Below are 11,721 nucleotides of genomic sequence, written 5' to 3'. Positions count from 1 at the left end.
AGATTAAGTCTGAGGTCAACAACCTAGAATTTGGAGTTAAATCTGGAAAGTTCATCACTTAGCAGCTGAGGTTTGAGGCAAGCCTTTTCATCTCTGGAAACTCAGTTTCCTCACAGCAAAAGCACAAATAGCTATGGCTTACGTAATAGATCTGTTGTAGGAATTAAATGAAATCATGTAGCCCCAGCCAGTTTGGCTCAGTGGATAGAGTGTTGGCTCACAGACTTAAGGGTCCCAGGTTCAATTCCAGTCAAGGGCATGTACCTCAGTTGCAGGCTTGAGGCAACCAACCAATATTTCTTTCTATCTGTCCCTCCCTTCCATTCTCTCTAAAAATCAATGGAAAATAAAAATTATTTTTAAAAAATCTATGCTAATAAAAGGTTAATATGCTAATTAGACCAAGAGACCTTCCGGGAAACCTTCCAGACAAAGCCATGGTGGTGGGCCTGAGGCAGAGGCGGTTAGGGGCAAACAGGCCAGCAAGGGGGCAGATGGGGGCAAGCAGGCCAGCATGGAGGGAGCAGTTGGGGGCAAGCAGGCCAGCAGGGGCCGGGGGCAGTTGGGGGCGATCAGGCCAGCAAACAGAGTGGTTAGTGGAGATTGGGAAGGCAGGCAGGTGAGCAGTTAGGAGCCAGCAGTCCCGGATTGTAAGAGGACCTAAATTGGCAGTCGGACATCTCCCAAGGGATCCCAAATTGGAGAGGGTGCAAGCCAGGCTGAGGGACACCCCCTCCCTTGCACAAATTTTGTGCACCGGGCAACTAGTGAATAAATAAAATCATGTATAAAAGTATGCTTTATATGTTTCAAAGTGCTATATACAAATGTTAATTGTTATTCTGTTGACTTGAAAACTCACATTTCTTGAATTTAACAAAACCAAACCATGACCTTCTTCCTTAAGGCCAGATACTGGCACTATGTTTCTTATAATTAAAGAAAATGTTCCTTGTGCAGGACAGGTAGACAGAAGAGATTATTTAAGTCATAATGATGAATCAGATGACAAGTCAATCAGCTCTCTCCCCTATGCTGCCAAACAGGAAATGGCTATCAGGAGTTATTGTATAGGTGACACTCAACAGCCATACTTTTAATATTCCATTAGAGCTACTGCTTTGGCCTGCTTTTAGTCACATAGGCAAGAAATTATTGTTTATATCCTTAAAAAAAGCAAGAGTTTTAACTTGAGGATTTGAGATTGTTTATCTCATCTAATCAGCTATATTAGAACAAGTAAAATGTCCTCAGGCCCAAGGAGAATGCAAAAACAAATTTTATTTTCTCTGAATTGTCAAAAGTCCACATAAATAATAATAAACATGACCTGTGAATAGTGAGGTCTTTATAAGGAGTTGTACCTCTATTTTATTCTTCTAAATTATTTTTGTGAAGGAAACTACATGTATTTTTTACAAGCTGACTAGAGATTATACCTATTTCTAGGTGAATAAGTAATGTTTGCATTTGCTTCTAGCTTTGTATCATCTGCTTACCTTCTACATTGCTCTGAGTTCTCATGGTACTAATTCAGTTATCAACTATACATATTTGATTAGACCTCATATTTCCAAAATATGGCTTTTGGGTCTCTGTTGGGATACAAGGATCCTTCTATCCTGTGTATTTCTTTGGCTTATTTCTTATGCTATTTTAACCATATTTATTTATTTCCAGTATCAAATAAATTAGCTAGAGTTTTTATTTTTAAAGTGCCATAAATCTGGCTCCACTAAGGTAGTCTTTCAGTGAAAAAATAAAAATAAAAAAATAAAATATATATAATTTCTTAATTACTCATAATATCTCATATACCACTAAGTGCTTTACATGAACTATCTCATTTAATTTCTCAAGACAACCCTGTATGTTAGGTATTACCATTATTTTAAAGATCAGCAAATCAAGGCTCAGAATGATTAGGACATTTGCCAAAGGCTCCAAAGATAGAGATTGATTTCAAAGAGGAAGTGAGAGGAATACAAAGATGGGCACATCAATTATGAGAGAGATCTCTTACTGGGAATCTAGACTGCAACCCCAGCATGTGCTCGACTGGTAATCAAACCATAATCTCTGCTTCATAGGTTGATGCTCAATCACTGAGCCACACTGGCTAGGCAAGATCATAGTTTCTTAACAATTATATGATTCTATTAATACATATAATACCATTTCATATATTCTTAATTATTACTGGCTTAAAGCCTAATGGGTATGTAAGAGAAGCTCATCTTCTGGTACTTTTCTGCTTCTCCATTCCAGAAATATTCCTATTTTACCCACATGTGTCCCATCTTATGCCTTTAGAGTACCCTCAGGATTTGACTTAAGTCTGTTCTTACCATCAAAATGTAGCAGCCAAGTATTTTCCTTAAGGCACCTCTTTTATTTAAGTTTTCAGTGAAAAAGATCAGATAAATATGCTATCTGTACATAAAGTTGAAACTGATGCTTTCATCACATCTCTGTAAATAGAAAATTAGAATAATCTGTACAATGTTTTATTAATCATTCAATAAAGAACCTAGAAGTTAAGTGGAATTACTACAGAATTTATCTGATGTCATGTTAATAATTGTTATCTAATAAGTCATCAGTAGAGATGGAACTAGCATGCTTGCACAAGAACTGTATGATTAGTAAATTACTATTTCCATTATATATTTATAGAGAATCCTTAAGGGTCCTTTCACATATCATTTTGGAGAATCATAGCTTATCTTTGTCTAGATGATTATTACCAAAATGTGTTTATATAACTGCATATACCACACACACACACACACACACACACATTAGAGGGGCCCGATGTACCCTCTCCATTCCAGGACAATTCAGGGGAAGTCTGATGGCCAGTTTAGGTCCAATCCCTGTGGGATCGCTAGCTCCCAACCACTCACCTGCCTGCCTGTCTGATCACCCCTAACCACCTGCCTGCCTGCCTGGCTGCCCCAAACTGCCCTCTCCTGCTGGCCTGGTCATCCCTAACTGCCCACCCCTGCTGATCTGGTCACACTAACCACCTCTGCCTCAGCCCCCACCACCATGGCTTTGTCCCGAAGGATGTCCAGATGGATGTCCAGATATCTGGTCTAATTAGCATATTACTCTTTTATTAGTATATTAGAGGCCTGGTGCACAAAATTTGTGCATGGGGGGGAGGGGGTTGTTTCCTTTAGCCCAGTCTGCACTCTCTCCATTCTGGGACCCCTCAAGGGATGTCCACTACCAATTTAGGCCCAATCCCAGTAGGATTGGCCTAAATGGTCAGTGGGACATCCCTCTCACAATCCAGGATGGCTGGCTCCCAACTGCTTTCATGCCTGACTTCCTGATTGCCCCTAACCACTTCTACCTACTAGCCTGATCACCCCCAAGCAACACCCCTGCCAGCCTGATTGATGCCTAACTGCTCCCCTGCCATCCTGTTTGTCTCTAACTGCCCTCCCCTTCAGGCCTGGTCACCCCTAACTGCCCTCCCCTGCAAGCCTGGTCCCCCCCTAAATGCTCTCTCCTGCAGGCCTGGGTTCCCCCCAACTGCCCTTTCCTGCAGGCCCAGTTGTCCCCAACTTCCCTCTTTTGCTGGCCTGGTCACCCCTAACTGCCCTCCCCTGCTGGCCTGATTTCCCCCAACTGCCCTCCCTTGCAGACCTGGTCCCTCACAACTGCCCTCCCCTGCTGGCCATCTTGTGGTGGCCATCTTGTGTTCACATGGGGGCAGCCATCCTGTGTGTTGGAGTTATGGTCAATTTGCATATTACTCTTTTATTAGCTAGGATAGAGGCCTGGCGCATGGGTGGGGGCCAGCTGGTTTGCCCTGAAGGATGTCCTGGATCAGGGTAGGGGTTCCCTTGGGGCATGGGGAAGCCTGGAATAGGGGCCTGTGGTGGTTTGCAGGCCATCCACGCCCCCAGGGACCCAGGGAGAGGCCTTGGTATCTGATATTTCTTTATCTTCTATAATTGAAACTTTGTAGCCTTGAGCAGAGCCAAGCCTCCTGCTTGCTCCATGGCTGCAGCCATTTTTTGTTAGGACTTATTTATCTTCTATAATTAAAACTTTGTATCCTTGAGTGGAGACCTGGGACGGCAAGGGTGCACGGAAAGCTTGGCTTCCTCCAGTGCTGGGGAAACCCAAGCCTTCTGCTCACTACATGTCTGCAGCCTTCTTGGATGGGTTAATTTGTATACTTGCTCCTGATTGGCTTGTGGGTGGGCATGTCTTGTGAGTGTAGCAGAGTTATGGTTAATTTGAATATTACTCTTTTATTAGGATATATACTACAGGCCTGGTGCATGAAATTTGAGGATCAGGCCTAAACCAGCAGTCGGACATCCCTCTCACAATCCTGGATCATTGGCTCCTAACTGCACACCTGCCTGCATGCCTAATTACCCCTAACTGCCCCCCTGCCAGCTTGATCATGCCTAACCACCTCTGCTTGCCGGCCTGATCATCCCTAACTGCCCCCTCTGCCAGCCTGGTCACCCCTAACTGCTCCTGTACTCACCTGATCACCTCTAAATGCCTCTGCCTGCTGGCATGATTGCCCCCAACTGACCCCCACCAGCCTGGTTGCCCCTAACTGGCCCTCCTGCTGGCCTGGTTGCCTCCAACTTCCCACCCCACCAGTCTGGTCATCCAGCTTCCCCCCCTGCTGGCCTGGTCACCTCATGCAGCCTGTTGTTTGGTTGTTTGGTCATTCCTCACTACCCCCCTGTGAACCTAGTCATCCCACACAGCCTGTTTGGTCATCCATCCAGTTGTTTTGGTCATGAGGGCCCCTAGTTTTATATATATATAGATTACTAAAGAGTTACTATTATATTTGATTTTTCAAGTAAAAGGGATGGAGTCACGGTGAAGACTTATCCATATTCTGTTATTGATATTCCATTGGAACCTGCAATTGTAAAATAGCTGGCTGAGATTAAGGTTATAGACTATGTCCATGAAACGAACGAGATTAACTTAAATGGGAATTGAAATACAACTTTGACCTTAGTAATTGCATGTTTGAAACAACTAAGGTTTACCAGCATCTGAACAGATTTAACAAATTCATTCTTTGGAACTAAATTTTTTAATTTTCTTTAAGAGTAACTAATATACTCAGTAAAAATACATACAGTACACATTTAATTTCTAATATACATACCTCATATTATGTACAGTTCATTATATATTAATATATATATATATATATAATATATGTTATGATCTCTCCTCATATATAGAGATAAAATATCATAAAGTTATTGTTAAAATTACATAAATAGCTGTGAAAACATACAGACATAGCATGGTAGATCGATATTATTGGCACAATTAGAATAGTCTATCTTCTAAAAAACTAGAATCATGTATATAATGACAGCCAGAAACATACATGAGAATAAAATGTATTAAAAAGAAGATTAACTTGATTAGATATCTGCTTTAGAAAGATTACTTTGACAGAAGTATGGAGAATTGATTGGCAAGAGATAGAGGGTATGCAAGAGAAGGACCAGGGGAGACAGAGACACTAACTGCAGTAGACCAATTATTAGGGTACTATTACAAATAGCTCAGAACATAGATGATCAACTCAAGAGTTATTATAGAGGTTACAATTAATAAGTCTTTGAATGCAACGGATGGATAGGCTGTTGGGAGGAGGTGGATACAAATGAGAGGAAAAAATAAATAGCAATTATTCACATCTGAAAAATTAGAACTACTAAATAGTATATACTATAAACCATCTTTCTCTTCTTTATGTACTTCAATCAAACAAAAATTCAGTTGGCTCTTTTATATAAAATAATTTGGCAAGCATTTCCCCCTTTTCATTTATTTTCTGCTGTTTCTGAGAGTAGTATCAAGGAGCCACAAATCTCAAGTCTGAGTCCTGCTCCAAGGTATTGGTTGATTTTGCAGTTGTACCTTCCATGAGAGCCTGTGTGAAAGTCCCAAGGCATGGGTTAGTCCCAGTGGGGCACTCGTCCAAGGATGCCAATAGTTGTCTAGCCAAGTGGGGAATCAGATTTTTGGCCAAAGAAGACTGCAAAAGTTCAAGTTTGATAAGTAGCACCATGTGCCAGGTCCTAGGGTGAGGCAAAGCGATAAGAGGAAAAATGAGTCACAAGGACAGAAATTAGAACAGACTGAGGACAAGTTAGAAATGCATATGAGATAAGCTGGGGTGAATGGTTCAGGCCAGAAGCCATGGATTCTGAAAAAAATGTAGGAGGCCTGTTTTCATTCAGTGTGGGCCGGTTGGTACAGGCAAATACCTGATAGCTTGAAGGCACTGAACAGGCCCAGACAACTTATATGGAATTCCTGATCCAAAGTATCTCTGCTTCAAGAGCTGAAACTTACATTCTTATAATGATAGCAGGATTTTCTATTTGTATTCAGTTTCCTAAGATTTTCAGTAGAAATATGTGTTCTCAACAAGTTAAACCACAAGTTCTTTTACCCCCTCCAAATTCATGGGACACATGATTTCTAATCCAGAAGTCTAAATCCAAGGATATCTATCTTTCTCATTCTATTGGGTTACTATTATCAAAGACAAACACTCTATAAACACAGACTGCTTCATTAACTGTATTTAACAGGTAGCGAAGGCTTAGTTACTGACAACTGCCAGATGCTAACTGTGAACATAGCCCTTGGCTTTCAAATTTGCTGTAACCTGATACAGAACACAGAGCACATATTTTACTTCAAGAGAGATGTCCAATTTCATTAAACTTTCTGCTCAGGCTCCCATAACCTGTGCATGCTGCACTAGGCTCTCCAAGAAGTTCATATCGGCCTTGAAGTTAAAAAAGTGTAAAACAAAGGAGTAGGAAAAATACAGAAAGAAAATACAATGACTCTTTCCCCACCCCCCAAAATATAGTATTAGGTGTAATAGGGATAAAGAACTTAAGTAAGAAAAGGTTTATGAGGGAAAATTCAAGCCGGAAAAGGTTCAGTCATCACAGTTATTTCTGATCCTTTCTCAGCTGAGTTTTGACTTTTGTTCTGCTCTAAAGCTTCTCCCTGCCTTTTACCTAGGGCAGTCATTGTCACAACCATGCCTGGTTTCCAGCAGTCCTAACTCTCCTGGACCACTTATGGTTGTCCTACTAGAATAAAGTTGGTGTTTTTTAAAGAGGATTTTTACTAAGAAAGAAAAAGAAAACAAAAGCAAGGAAGCTGTTGCCTAAAACTGGACAAGATTTTTTATTTTAAGACAATGTTTCTCAAAGTGGGCTCCTAAGATCAGTGGTATCAGCAATATCAGGGAACTCATGAGAAATGCAATTTCTTAGGCCTCATCCAAGATTTTCTGAATGAGATACTCTAGAAGAGAGGCCCAGACATCTATCATTTAACAAGCCTTTCAGATTGAGAAGTACAGATTGGTAGTTACAAAATAGTCTTGGGGATGTAAAGTACAGAATAGTAAATAAAGTCAATAATCTATATATGTAGAAGGCTAAGTGATTGACTGTCCATCCATCTGACCATCTGACTGACTGACTGGCCGGTACATATGACGCACACTGACAAATTAAAAATAAATATTGACTCACACATGTGCTATACATGTAAAGCTCTCCCTGGCTCCAATCACATGCCTGTTTTAATTTTATAATACTGTATTATATACACTATTTTAACAAGTAAATTTTTTGCAGTAACATAATTACTGCACAAATCTTTCCTCTAATTAATTTTCTTTCAATGTGCACAAATCCCTGCAATGGACACTAGTATGGTAATAATGATATATGGTGCTAATTGAATATTTGAAGTATCAGTGGGAACAGTTTGTAAATTATATAATTGTCTAACCACTATGCAGTACACCTGAAACTAATACAAAATAATATTAAATGTAAACTGTAATTTAAAAAAAAACTAAAAAAATTAAATGTAAAAAACAAACAATCTTTTCAGATGATTCTAAAATAGGCTCAAATTTTGAGAATCACTATTCTAAGGAAATTGCAACCTATTCCTGAGTAGTGTTGACAGTCCTACCTGCAGAATACACAGCCTACTCTTTCTCTCCTTGTATCTACTGTGTTTGGTTTTCCTATGGCCTGCTCACTACGGACTAACTATATATTTGGTCCAGTTACTCCATGTTTTGGGCTAGCAGGTGTACTAAGTTTTACTACTAATAATCACTTCAGGAACTTCCACATTTTTGCCTGTTTCTCATATGCTTTGTACTATACTAAGCACATTTACATTCAGTGTTTTACTTAAGTCTTACAACAGCTTTATAAGGTAGGCATTATTATCTGCATCTTCCAAATGAGGAAAGTAATTCAAGGAATGCCAGGTAATAAAGGGCAGGGACAGGATTTATAACTAGGTGTCTGTGACTTCAAAGCTCATACTCATAACCTTGGTTTCATACTATCTCTACATAGTCACATAGCTCCCATTGTCTGGGAAGCTTCTGTCATCACATGTCAATTCACTATCCTGGTGTTCTGACTCTTCTTATGCATGGCCCCTTATCCCAAGACAAGTTACTTAAGCTCATGGAGCTTCAGTTCTCTTATCTGTAAAATGTAAAAATAATTCTTACATCAGAGGGTGGCTGTGAGGGTGAAGTAGGTAAATGTATGTGAAAGTGTTGTTCATTTTAATAGAAATGAAAGGTATTATGTATCGCCATTCTACAGATGAGAAAACTTAAGGTCAGTGTGGTTACCTGACTTAGACAAAAACTGTTGCCTTTCCACCTTTCATTATTCCACCTTTTATTTGAGGCTATGTGGAAGCTTCTGCTCCCAAAATAATGCTACTTGCAACTAGAAACCATATTTAGTAAGTATTCTCTATTAATATAAAAAATAGTCTCAGGCCAGGGTTTAAAATGAGCAGAACACAAATATATTTTAAACAAAAGAGGTGAGAATGGCTTCAAACCAGGGTCTGCCTGTGGGAGTACTGGCCTAGCCACTAGTTACTGAAACAGACTTTGGGCAGCCAGAGGACACGGAGTCAGGTTGAGGGGATACAGAAAGCAAAGACTCTGTGCTTTGAGAAATAGAAGAGCTCAAATGATTGGGCAACTTCACCATTTTGCTTATGGCCCAATTATTTATGTTATCACTGAAATCCACACTTAATCCTATCTCTCTTTAAACAATTTAAAAATTGTATCATACTATACTTCAGAACAATCCTGTGCTTTCCTTTGTCCCTTTCTCCTTCCTCTGTTTCTTAGGTTCCAATTTTTTTTTAATTTTTCTTTTCATACTTCCTTCCCAGTGATAAGGTTAACTCTCTGTCAACTAGATGTTCAGTCCTAGTCTTTCTTTTCTTCTCTGTTTATTTTTCATGGTGTTCCCAGAGCACTGATAGTGTTCCAATAAGGTAGAGGTAACCAAGCCAGGAGAGGATAGTAGAACATTTTGTGGAAACAGGCAGTATTGCACCAACAAGACAGAAGAACCCCCAAGTAACACTGGATGAGCCTGTCCTTGGGTTTTGTGAGGATTGATGTGTCAGTTTTCATGAGAGGTGTTTTTTACACAGGGGTACTGTTTTAAGCTACTTTCCCACTTTTCCTTGTATTAAATGTATTTTCTCTGTAATATAATTTATTAAAGGAATATGGGCTTGAAATAACCCAAAATAAATGCTGACTGGAATATAGATATTAAAGAGAAAACCCTCTATCTGCTCTCTTTATGGCAATTCATTCTTCTGCAAGTGATTTTTTTTTAAGTTCCCATTTCTAATGGGAAAAACTTTGTTTTAAACAGGATTATGTGTAATTTAGCTATCAATGAAAACAGATCCAGGAAGAATATAAGTCCCATCTTGAAATACCCACAAGGAATTCACATCTATTCCACTACTTACATCAAATCATAAAAAGAAAAGCCACATTTGGGCAAATTTCTGGTCCATCTAACTCAGAATTTTTTAGGGGGTTCAGCGACATGTTGGCAAGTTGGAGCCCAGAGAGTGTGATTATCTTTTTAGTGACAACCTCAAAGTTTTAATACAATTTACAAGACTTTCTTCGTAAGCTATCTTGGTTTTGTCTTCTACATATATAGTTCTAAATCCTTAACTCTCTTTTCAGCTCAACTTGTACTGTTGCTTGAGGTGGCAAGTTCCCTAGATTTACTGACCACTTGTAAAGTCTCACTTCCTTTTATTTGTCTTGGATTTTACTCTTCTGCGTTGAGTTTGAAGTTCTGTGCTGAGCTCTAGCCAGTAAATAAATAGCTTTCACTACTACTCTGTATATACCCTTCATGATGCTTTTATAATGAGCATAACAGTGATACCTACCTCATAAGGTTAATAAATATTGAATAATTTAATACATGTCAAGTGCTTAGACCTGTGCCAGGCACAGAATGAGTAGTAAATAAGTGGTAATTATCAGTAGTACTAGTTTTATTGTGAACTTTGGCCATTGGCTCTATTTTCATGATTTTGGGTTAAAGGATCCTAATACTTTGAGTATGTCTCAGTATAGTGCATTCTAATTTATGCTGCCCATCTCTATACCACCTTGAGCTTCATTATGCCTTCCTTTATTTATGGCCTCCTGTGTTAAACAATATGGCTGCTACAGGTTTTAATATTTTTCAAAACTAGGATAATGTTTTATTATCTTTCTAGTCTGTTTTCTATTGATACATAGCATTTTGTTGACTTTTCCAGCCAAAATGGCACAGAGAGCTGAAATTGTTTCAGAAATATCTATAACTCCTAGATCTCTTTCTAGAGCCATAAATAACACTAGATCTTATTTGTATTGTATAGTTAGGATTTTTTATTGTAAATGCTTTGCCTTGCTAAGACAATCTACTTACTCTTCCTTTTTTTCCATTCCCTCAATTTTCAGAGATTTTTTTGCCATTTATCCTGCAGTGGCTTGGCATTTCTCTGCTGAGAATAGCTTAGTGCCAGCTACAAAACACAGAAATACCACTTTGTATACCTTATTTTACACCACCTATAATACTTAAATAAACCTAGGACTATGGGAATCTTAATGCAAACACTTCTCCTTTTAGAGAAGCACCCACTTTTCCTATCTTCTATTTAATTCTGTAAGTTGGCTCACCTTTCATGGCATGTTTCCCCAAATCCCATAAGAATTCATTTAACAACAACAAAATGTCAACAGTGTGGAAGCTTGTCAAAGGCTTTTTTTTAAGTCTATGCAAATTATATCCCCTGGTTCTTCTTGTCCATATGTTATTTACTCTCTTGAGGAGCACTAACAGATTAGTCAGACATGATTTTCCCTCACATAAACCCTACTGCCTTTCTTCGGAAAGGTCAGGTTTTACTGTCACTCTAGATATACTATTTGGCTATAAAAAGATAGTTCAGATATTTCCATATTTTGCTTTTTAAGAAAATTTTCACATAATCATTAAATGTCAGTGCTGGAAAGAATCTTAGAGATGACCAAATTCTCTTCACTTTATAAAAAAGAAACTGAGGCCTAAAAAGGCTTCAGCCAAACTCATTTTTTATTTTTATTAGTCATTTAATTATTATTCTGCATTGTGCAAAAACATTTGGACATATGTTTTTTCTGATGTTTCAAATTCAATGCATTTGTCTTAGCATAGAATATGCAATAGATATAATTTATGGAAGCAAAATGTTTTCAAGAACACAATCATTTTTTAAAAACAGGCTTGTTACACTTATTGCCATACTTTAGCAACCAAGTTT

Source organism: Pipistrellus kuhlii, unplaced genomic scaffold (genome assembly GCF_014108245.1).
Source record: "Pipistrellus kuhlii isolate mPipKuh1 unplaced genomic scaffold, mPipKuh1.p scaffold_m20_p_19, whole genome shotgun sequence".
In the NCBI taxonomy this organism is placed as follows: Eukaryota; Metazoa; Chordata; class Mammalia; order Chiroptera; family Vespertilionidae; genus Pipistrellus; species Pipistrellus kuhlii.
This window is presented reverse-complemented; position numbering follows the sequence as displayed.